At 35.4% G+C, this 10,932-nt stretch overlaps 2 long non-coding RNA genes across 3 annotated transcripts; both read right to left on the reverse strand.

Moving 5' to 3' along the window:
• Positions 1-220: 220 nt before the first annotated feature.
• On the reverse strand, positions 221-3,573 carry LOC137489021 (uncharacterized). Of its 2 annotated transcripts, XR_012397842.1 has the most exons (6): positions 3,352-3,573; positions 2,962-3,105; positions 2,141-2,257; positions 2,008-2,049; positions 1,599-1,685; positions 221-1,214 (listed from the first exon to the last, which is right to left on the reverse strand). It is a non-coding gene; the product is annotated as an uncharacterized lncRNA (long non-coding RNA). The 2 variants fall into 2 exon arrangements; XR_011010365.2 differs by lacking the exons at positions 221-1,214; positions 3,352-3,573 and having other exon boundaries at positions 1,555-1,685; positions 2,962-3,108.
• A 1,307-nt stretch (positions 3,574-4,880) lies between these two features.
• LOC110438284 (uncharacterized) lies at positions 4,881-10,625 on the reverse strand. Its single transcript, XR_002457635.3, has 3 exons — positions 10,409-10,625; positions 8,869-8,921; positions 4,881-5,018 (listed from the first exon to the last, which is right to left on the reverse strand). It is a non-coding gene; the product is annotated as an uncharacterized lncRNA (long non-coding RNA).
• Between the last annotated feature and the right edge of the window lie 307 nt (positions 10,626-10,932).

Raw genomic sequence — 10,932 nt, forward strand, 5'->3', positions numbered from 1 at the left:
GTTGCCAGTAAGTTACTGTATTTTCGATTTGCAGTATACAACTGTAAATCCGTTTACAGCATGTTACCGTAGTGTCTGAAAATGGTTAACTACTGTAAAAACCTAAGTTAACAGTTAGCTACTGTAAACCTTTTAATTTTGTCCTAAATATTTTATAATATAATTTTATTAATATTATTTTAATACTATAGACCTAAAAAAGACACAATTACAAAATATTAACAAAATAAACACTCTTTATTTAAAACATTGGAGATGCTTAACCCAAGCTTAAAAATGTGTAAAAACATTACATTTCAATCATTCAAAATATTTTATTTTAAGAAAAAAAACATTGAAAATGACAAAGCACATTAACATACATGTACAAAACTAATTTAAGTGTCTGACCTGCATATTGTTGAGAAAAAAAAACCCAATTGTACTAAGTACTACTGACATTAAACCAGACACAATTACAAAATATTCCATTCTTTAAAACATTAATAATGCTTAAAGCATTTAAGGAAAATGTGTGAAAATTACATTAAGCAATAAAATCAACACATTAAAAATAAATAAATCACACAAAGCACTAGAACATACATGTACAATAAAAATTTAAACTTCTGAATTGCAAAATGTTGGAAAAATAAATATTTGTAACTATTAGCCGACTCAGAAACAACCCAACTTTAAAATATTACTAGTTCTGGTGTCAAATGCTCAACAAGGTCTGAATTCACATGTTCAAATGCAATTCATCTTTATTTCTATTGCACTTTTACAATGTAGATCAATGATGTCAAAGCAGCTTAACATAGAAGTTCTTGTAAATTGAAGCTGCTTCAGTCCAGTTTTCAGAATTGAAGCAGTAAATGTCACTGCTGAAAGTCCAAACACTGAAAAGCAAATCCACCGATCCACCAATCGTAGCCAAGCGATCCAGTGGCGACAGTGGCATGGAACAAACTTCACCAACTGACGAAAGTGTAGAATAAAATCCCTTAAGAGATACCAGGCTCAGTTGGGCACGACCAGTTCTCCTCTAGCCAAACTTGTGCAAGGCCGCAGTCTAGGCACCGGAGGCTTGAAAGTTCACCAGCGGGTGGTCAGGCTGGCCCATTGGATCAATGCGGAAACTCATTGATAACGTGTGTCTTTTAGGATTCACTCCTCCATGACCACCACAGCATCTGGCCAGGATTTGGCCCAGTCCAGGATTATGCAGAACTCTGGATAAGGACAAACAGACTAACATAAGCATAGAAGAAGCTTGTTTAAAAAAAATGAATCATATACTGGTTAATTATTTTGAAGCATGGCAGCTAGGTTGGGGTAGTTTTCAGCTGGTACTGAGCAACTGGCTCCTGCTCATAACCTGCTCACTACCATGTTTAAAAGAGAACTAACCAGAATGTCCTGTTTATTTTTTTCCCTAACAAGGTTTTACAAAAACATTGTAGCATTTGTGATGGGTTGATTCACTGCAGGACAGATTAGACTATTTGTTTTATGTATTCCTAATAAACTAAAACTGACTGAATACTGATACAACTATTGAGAGTGTCTCACCTAATCCAAGTTCTCAGTTAGCTGGTGAAAGAAGGATAACTCACTGTTGTTCATGGTTGTCATTCTCTTCAGTACTTCTCCTGCTATCTTCTGGCTCACTCTGGTTGTTGCTGTGCATTTTGTTTCATCCTCTGGAATTATTTATACAAAAATTTTTATTATTTTATTTATTACAAAATATTTAGGCAACATGAAATGGGGAAAAAGACATTTAATACATAGACAAATGCATGTATCCCAATACTAATTATTGTATTTTGAAATGTCTGACCCATGACAGACCTCAATCTGCTCAAAAATATTATAAACAAAGATGAAAAAAAAACCCTACTAAATGGTTTAATAAAAAAGGGAAAAAGATTTTTTTATTTAGCTAGCAACTAAACATGTGACACATTTTGTATTAAAAGTAACGTTACTATATTGAGAAACAAATAGATGTACAGTACTTACTGTTGTATGAGGTCCAGTTTGCACAGGCAGGCTCCCAGTATTCTATATTGAGACCATAAAAAAGCCAAAAATACAGATAAGAATACCATGCTACAATCCACAACCTCCACACAACTTTTTTTTATTTGTTTACCTTGGTTGCTTACTGGTCTTGCTTATTTTTTAAGCATAAGGCTGTGCTGATCAAGATGTTCCTCTGAAATGCTGTTTGTTTCTTCAGACAAAACCTGCTGCTGTGCCAGTGCCATATCTAAACAGAAAAAAATATAATGGTAACAATTATGTTAAACCAAATGTCAAGAGTTGTGATAAAAAATAATTAGCAAACAATAAATAGCAAAAAGGTGGTTATTAGCATAATGCATAGAGGTAAAATTGGTTTTATATTAGCAGATTCAGACTTCCCCCTTAATAATTTAATTTCATAAAAGTATTATTTGCAAACTCTAAATAGCGAAATCATTTTAGCAGCTAATGACTATCAAAGTACAACATGCTCACGGTCAAATAAACAGTGTTAATGTTGATTTCAAGTCATACTGGCATGCTAATTCTGATAGAATATTCAAAGTAACATGGTAAACAGTATAGAATCTTCTAAATGAACGAATGTGCGAATATAAAACCAACTTTACCTCTATGCATATTGTATAGATTTACGTTCTTATAGGTTACGTCGCGATGTTATTTTCTCAAGCTAACGTTATAAGTTACTCTAAACCAGAGAAAAATAAGTTCACAACATCTAATATATATAGTATAAATCAATATAAGTTAAACGTTGCACGTTAAAATGAGTTTGAGTTCAATTCAGTATAAACTTAGCTCAGTTTAGCTAACAGTTAACATTACCATTTTAAGATCGCTTCAGCTAATGTTGCCGAGCAAACAAATGCTAATAGAGGTGCTCAAATCAATGTCGAGTGTTGTCAGCACAGACAGACGCGCTTTTACCTGGATTATTTGTTGGTCTTTCATTCATATTCTTCTGGGGGAAAACACTCTCTGCCGGACCGTTGTCTCGTGCTAAGTGTCCTCCAAAACTGTCTGCATACCTCTGGTTCCCTCCTAAACCAAAACCCGCTGCAACACCGGTTCCTATGTAAATAAATAAAAAGATATGACGAGAACAATGGCTAATAGTCATAAACATGTCTTATTTAAAGTAATAGTTGTGTTAATGTAATAAATTAAATAAAGGTAACATCTTAATACATGATATATTTCTCAAATGGGCGAAATAACGCCAAGCCAGAGAAAATAATAATAGCCAACTTTATACTTTACTTTGTTCTATTCTCGTCCACAAAACATTCTGTAAAATGAAACACTGCCTCAGCTTACCAGAGTAAAGTTTGTTACATCCAGTATGTTCTTCAGGCACACTAATAAATTGTCCTCCAGAATTGCTCCAGGGTCCTCAGGCAAAATGTGGTGCAGAGTAGTCGAATCGCCGCAAGGTGGCGTTGAAGCAGTTGTGGAAAATACAGTATAATACACGAATTTTTACAAATACAGTACATCGCTGTATATGTTGTTCGACGTCACACTAAATTCCCATAATGCAACGGTAAATACAGTTATTTACCGTAAAAGGAATTTGCAGTATTACACTGGGTGAAATACAGTAAATAACTGTGTAATTTACAGAAATGTCTAACAGTGCAGGCTACTGGCACAGCCCAATAAAATCACACTGGAAATGCGGCTAATGTCACTATGTCAGTGCCAATGAGGCATCAGAAGTGCTCTGGGATACACCAACAAACACTGAACAAGCTGAGTTACAAAGGACACAGTGGTTACATTTTATTGGTTTATTCTGAAATGTACCTAAAAAACACTTAAGGCTGCGTTATATCTTGCTTTGTAAATTGCCTTTCTGAAAAAGCTTCTTCACTTAGGGATAGTGTTGCTAAAGCTACCGTTATCCGAGTTTGTTATTACTGATGCTGCTTTTATATGCCACAAAAATTATCATAAATACAACTTTGGTCATTAAAAACTGTATATGAAAGCAATGTACCTATAATGTCGTACTGATATACACTGGACAGGCATATCATTTCAAAAGAAGGCATTCAAATTGTAGTATTTTTTTCTCTGCAGAGTGTAACTTATTTACATTTGGTCTATGCTGTTTTCTTGAGAGAGTGTAAAAATGACCGGTATGTAGAAATAAGTCATTCCTTTGATTTAAGACCCAGTAGATTTTACATCAAAAAGAGCTAAATCTGTAACAATTCAGTTAATATTCAGTGAAATAAAAGGAATGTAAAAGTTTACCTGCTTTAAATTTATCGATGTCGTCTGAGTTTTCAGTCGTAACACGAGAGAAGCTAGATTGTATTTTCTTTCTGTAGCGCAATAAAACAATGATTACCCCTATAATTACTAGTACAGATAATGTAATAACAACCAAGAGCCAATGTGAAGTTTCTCCATCTGATCCCATATTGTCTCCTTTGTCATCTTCTTTAATTGGTTTGTTTTCATTTTCTGCCACAGAGACTGCAATACAAATAAATCAATTCAAATGATAATAGTAATATTTTGAAACAAATACAACAACATTACTGCAGTGATAACAGATTTATCTATACAGATAAATGCATTAAGACTAAAACTTCAACAGTGACATTTTAAAATAAAACTTATAATATGTTTGTGATGAAGTTTTTACACACCGTTGACGATCAGCCGTACAGCTGGTTGTTCAGATGAGTGTGAGATGTAGCAGATGTATTTTCCAGCATCAGTGACTCGAAGTTTGTTGAGTTTGATGGAAAAGTTTCTTCTCAGATATTCTTGAGGGAAAGATTCAGTTCTGTTCTTGTACTGCTGATCCTGCTGCTCAATTGAAGCTTCACCCTTGATTAAGTCAAACACGCTTTTACTGCTACTGTCTCTCCAGTGCACATAAATGTCTTGCTTGCTTGCATCTTCAGTTGAGGAACATGGCAGGAGAGCAGACCGACCAATAAAACCCTCTACTGTGATCTGAAGAGATGCTGAAATTACATCAAAAGTTTAAACACACAATTTGGCATTTATATAACAATTTTATTCAAATTCAAAACACAAATAAAGATATTCAAGACATACCTTAAAAATATTCATTTGTGCCACGCAACGCCTGCAGTTAAACTCACAGCTGTTTATCATTGATACAAAAAGCAATGCTGGTTATAGCCTGCCTGTCTCTTATAACCCCCCCTCTCTTTTTAAGCTGTCGCATCAATGACATAACTTTGATTATGTGCATTTTGCAATAGTCTTGTTCCATGCAACAGAAACGCAGTGTTGTGAGGGCTTTATATTTTATCAACCGTGATGATTGAAAGCATGGTTGAAAGTAATTCCTATTAACATGTAAACATTAAACCATAACATGCGCACTTATGTTTTAGCACAAAGCTCCCTCTGGTTGTGTTGCTTATGACTGTGGAGATTAGTTGTGTTTTTTCTACGTGACCACAGTTTTGTGACACATGTTGTTGTGTTTGCCACATGTTTTCTCACTTAAAGCCAAAATATTGACACTGTAGTGAGTCAAGCTGGACCGAGTCATGAGAATGGTACGAGGCTGGTACGTGAGTGCTAACGACCAGCACCTGTATGCACCACCTGTCTTGAGTGACATGGAAGAACACTGAATATAAAAAGAAGAATAGACAACAGTGGAAGGCGAGAGATGACCAGGCCTGGATACACTATATTTTGTTTTGCTTTGCTTTCAGTTTGGTGGCTGTCCCATGAGGTGATGCCGTCTCTTTGTTTTGTCATTATTAAAATTATTTCAAAGTTTGTCAGCTCTGCACCTTCTTCTGCCATCAACATTGTTACAGACATATTTTAAATGTACAGTTCTTTTTAGGCACAAGTTTTTCACTGCTTTCTTTTCCTCTGTTTTAATTTTCACTCTCTGCTCTGACCTCTGAGGCACCAGGTGTACGTTAGTCATTGCCAAACACAATTCCTGGAGGGCCGTAGCCCTGCACAGTTTAGTTCCAACCATGCTCCAACACACTTAACTCTAGGTTTCAAACAAGCTGGAAGGACTCAATTAGTTTGATCAGGTGTGTTAAATTAGGGTTGGAACTACACTGTGCAGCGCTGTGGCCCTCCAGGAATTGAGTTTGACATCCCTGCTCTAGCCAATAGCAGAGCATCACCTGCATGGGAGGTGGGTATAAGAATAGTAAGGACCATTCTGATTGGTCAGATTTGGAAAACTTCTACATGCAACACAATTGCTTGGCAGATAAATTATATTTAAGTTAATGCAGCTCTCTGCGATATGGATGTCAAATCCAAATCGAAGCCTAGTTCTGAATGGACAACATGGCTGGGTTCCCTCCAAACATGGAAGACGTGATTGAAGCAAATTCAGCATGATTGCAGCAAAACATTGTGTATTCTGCATCATTCACACCACAGGATGGTTATCCTCTGTTCTCACGTTTGCATCAAATTGTATGCAATTTACTCACACAAAAATAATTAATTCTACATTTGTTTGAAACCAGCATAAAAGCATTTATTGCCGCCTGTTGGTATGTGTTGTGCCCTTAACATGCATCACAGTGCATTTTTTGCATTGAGAAAAACTCCCGCGTTCGTGTGGACATGGCCTTAAAAGGCAAAGATGTATTTTCTTTGTGAATGTTGCAGTAGTTGCACTGCTTTCCTGCCTAACTGACTGGACTGGCACATCTGAACTGACTATATTCGCCATCAGATCAGAGTATATCAACAAAACATGGTTCTGGATAAAAACATGTAGCGTTACACCCCTAGTTAGTAATACAGACCTTTTTATCTCCATTCAGTAAGACAATCTCTGCTGCCATTTACAGAGCTGTGTGCTCATTCTAGCCAACTAACGTACCTCTGTATTACAGAGATTTCTTCTTTAATATTTTTTTATAATTTAAATTAGCTTTTTGGTGCGTTACTGCCATATTTTGCTCTGGACAGTGATATCACTAATCAATCGCTAGGCTGACATACCAAAAAATTCATGCCGACTTCATACAACACAGTTTTAGCCCTAATCTTTAATCACATATGACATATTTTGTGAAATTGTCAACAAATGGCCAAAACTGATACTGCTTTACAGGAGAGTCACTCAAAGTGAACTATCAAAGAAGCATTTAGAGAAAATCTCTAATTTGGCATGCTAAATATCTGATCCTATCAGCGATTCAAAATCCTGCTGTGTAAAATGAACTGGGGTCGCTCGCTCACTCTGAACTAAAAAACACATTGGTGTAGGGATGCAAGATATATTGACGGCCATATCATTATCGGCTGATAAATGCTATTTTTAAGATTATCGTTATCGATTTGATGTCTAAATTAGGCCGATATCTTTGTTGTGTTAGAGATAGCAGGGGAGATTCACTTATTACTCCACGGCCGAATAATATTAGTTTCGGGGTTCTCCCTTCTCTTTTAGTTGCAGCCGGTGAATGAACGAGAACACATGTAACTTGGCCCAATTACCAAAGAGGGAACATCACTCGTCTCATTGCGAAAAAAAACACTCGTCTTTTCTGTCTCTCTCTCTTTGCTTCACACACACACATACACATACACAGACACACACACAGACACACACAGACACACACACACACACACCAAACTGCAGACCCTGCACACGTGCTAAACAAGAACTTGTCAGGCTGTTTGTAATCTAATATGATTATTTGTTACTATCAACGTGTGCTTGCCATGTGTTGTTGATGTAAGATAGTATTCAGTTTGATCGGAATATTCATATTGATTATAACGAGCGCGCGTGAGAGCGGTCACCGTGCGCGAGCACACACATCGGACAGCCTTGAGCCTTGAATCAATTCAGTTATAGCGAAACAGGGATTAAAATTGTTACATTGTTGCTCTGTGCTCTTGGTTCGGTTCACTTTCACACTGCAAAGTTTCTAAACGGACCAAAAACAAGTAATGTGTGAGTAAATTTTTCTCACATTGGTCAGTTTCAGGGTTAATTTTGCATAGTCCAGCTCAGCTGTTGGGGATGGTGGTTTGGTGGTGTTTGACAGGGTGCGCGCAACGTGTCTGAGGAGCGAGGAGGGATGCGGTGGGGAGGGGTGAGAAGGGTGCGCAACGTATTTGAGGACCGGGAGACGCACGATTACCGGGAGAATATCACTTGTTTGCGGGCATCCTGGAGTCTCTGTGCATTTGCGGGAGACTAACAAAACTTCCGGGAGACTTGAGATGTCTGGAATAACCTCCCGCCCTACTCATAACTCTCTTTTCATATAGCCGTATGCCTTTTAGATATCCATAAAACACTGTAATATAACGAGCTCGGATCGTTTGCTTTCTCACTACAATCGTTCCGCTCCAGAGTTTGTTTCAATCGTGCTGAGACCACCTCTTTCAAGTGATCTCAGGGCGATTGTTTTGGTGCGGATCCGAGTGCAATTGGTGGTTTTACATATGCCAAACAAACCATGCTAACTGAGCAAACGATGTTCCGAAACAAAAATCTTGGTGTGAAAGCACCCTTCATCTTATTTAAAATATATTTAACTTCCTTTTTGATTTAATCACATTTTATTATTTAACCTATTATTTTTATGCAACAGTCAAGTTGCATGTTAATTAGCTATGACGAAAAGGATTTTTTTTGCATGCTGATGTATGTGAAATGGTGAATATAGGTCTATATAATCACCTTGCAATGCAAAAAAATATAATATTTTTAAATATTTATAATTATCGGCCTATATCCCTACATTGGTGTGTTATTTATTTTAGTTTTTTATTATTGTAAAAAAAAAAACCATTATCGTTGTAAAAAACCTATATGTGAATAAAATTGTTTACCTTTGTTAATCAGCCGTGCAAACACAAAGTTGAAGTACAGCAGACTGTAGAATCTGAAAGAAAACAGAGTCCTTTAATTTCCTGTCATTTAAGCAGTAGAGATGTTAATAGTACATAGATTTGAGTTGATGTGCATTAAACAAAGAACTAATCTATTGTGACCCCTCACAGCAAGGTGCAAGATGGGTAAAGATGCTCTGTGCGATTAATCGAAATCAAATCACAATCGCGATTTGAAATGTTGCAATTAGCTAATCGTAAGATGCTGCAATATGAAATACATACATTATATATATATATATATATATATATATATATATATATATATATATATATATATATATATATATATAATTTTCTTCACAAATGCGTGACTGTCGTCTGTGTGTGACAGTCTTACTAGCACAATTTTGTTCTGGCTAATCAGAATTGCACAACCAATCAACTCGGAAAGCCCACAATAAAACAAACAGGAAAGTGCGGACAAGAGGGATGATGGTGTCTGCCACTTCAGAAGCATTAATAGTTGAATTTATATTAATGAAAACCAGCGCGTCAGTAATATGGGAATATTTCAGTTTTAAAGTCACAAACACCAAACAAAATCAGGTCATTTGGAAGAACTGTCGCATAACTGTTGCCTCAGCATGAGAAAATACAACAACCAGCACCTAAAAAAGCACCACAGGTGGCCAAAGACACCAGGAGTTAACTAACACCATAACTCACTACTCTTTTCTCTAAAAACAAAAAATAGTGTTTATTTTTAACAAATTACAAACAAATTTGTTATTTATGAACAAATTTGAATAAAGGGCTTATTAAAAGTTATGTAATATCTGTTCATTTTATTTTTTAACTAAAACTTACTGAAACTTATAACTAAAACTTTAACTAAAACTTATTATATCTAAAAGTATATTTCTGTTTTAACAGTTCTTTAAATTAAAAGAACTGCCTTACTTCCTTTAAAAATGTGTAATTGTAATATTAATAATGGGACTATGCGTGCAGTATTGTCTTTGTAGTGTAATTCAGCGTAATATATATATATATATATATATATATATATATATATATATATATATATATATATATATATATATATATATTTTATATATATATATATATATATATATATATATATATATATATATATATATATATATTTTTTTTTTTTTTTTTGTCAACTTTTTTAAAGGCCCTAAATCACACTGCACATTGCATTTTCCTCATGTAGCCTAAGTTACATGATAAATTCACCTCCAGATATGTTAAAAATATCTTATACTACTGATAAAAACCTTGAACATCTCAAACAAAACACTAAAAATGCTAATGCTTGCAGCTAATATTAAATCAAACACAAATACGAGAACGAAACAATAATATGAGGTAACGTTACACTGATTATGGATCGCGGTTGTGGCAATATTGACAGAATCAAACATTTTACAAAAAATTGTTTTACTTCACGTTTTCGAAAAGTTTAACAGACAAATAGAAACTGTCACGGGTTGTTGCTAGAATGGATACATACGCTGCCGGAAGTCCCGCAAAATCTCGTCGGAAGTGGTGGCGCAAATTCTCGTCCGTTTGAAAAGACAACTTGCAAATAAATTAATATATTTAAAAAAATAATCATATATTAATTATTACAAATATTACAAATATAAGAAATATAAAAGTTATGTACAAAAAAGTCTTTACAATGAAACTGTCACGTCCTCTCACCCGGAAGACGTACTTGCTGACGCACGCATCTTTTACGACAGTTCCTGTTTGCGCCACAGAATAAAAGTACAATTGCTGTTATTTACAAAAAGTAAACAAATTAATAAAACAAAATACAAAATATAATATAATAAATTAAATTAAATAACACTGGGCGACGCGGTTATGCAGTGGGTAGCACAATCACCTGATAGCAAAAAGGTTGCTGGTTCGAGCCTCTGCTGGGTCAGTTATCATTTCTGTGTGGAGTTTGCATGTTCTCCCCGTGTTCGTGTGGGTTTCCTTTGGGTGCTCCAGTTTCCCCCACAAGTTCAAAGATATGTGGTATAG

This window comes from Danio rerio, chromosome 22 (genome assembly GCF_049306965.1).
Source record: "Danio rerio strain Tuebingen ecotype United States chromosome 22, GRCz12tu, whole genome shotgun sequence".
Taxonomy (NCBI): domain Eukaryota; kingdom Metazoa; phylum Chordata; class Actinopteri; order Cypriniformes; family Danionidae; genus Danio; species Danio rerio.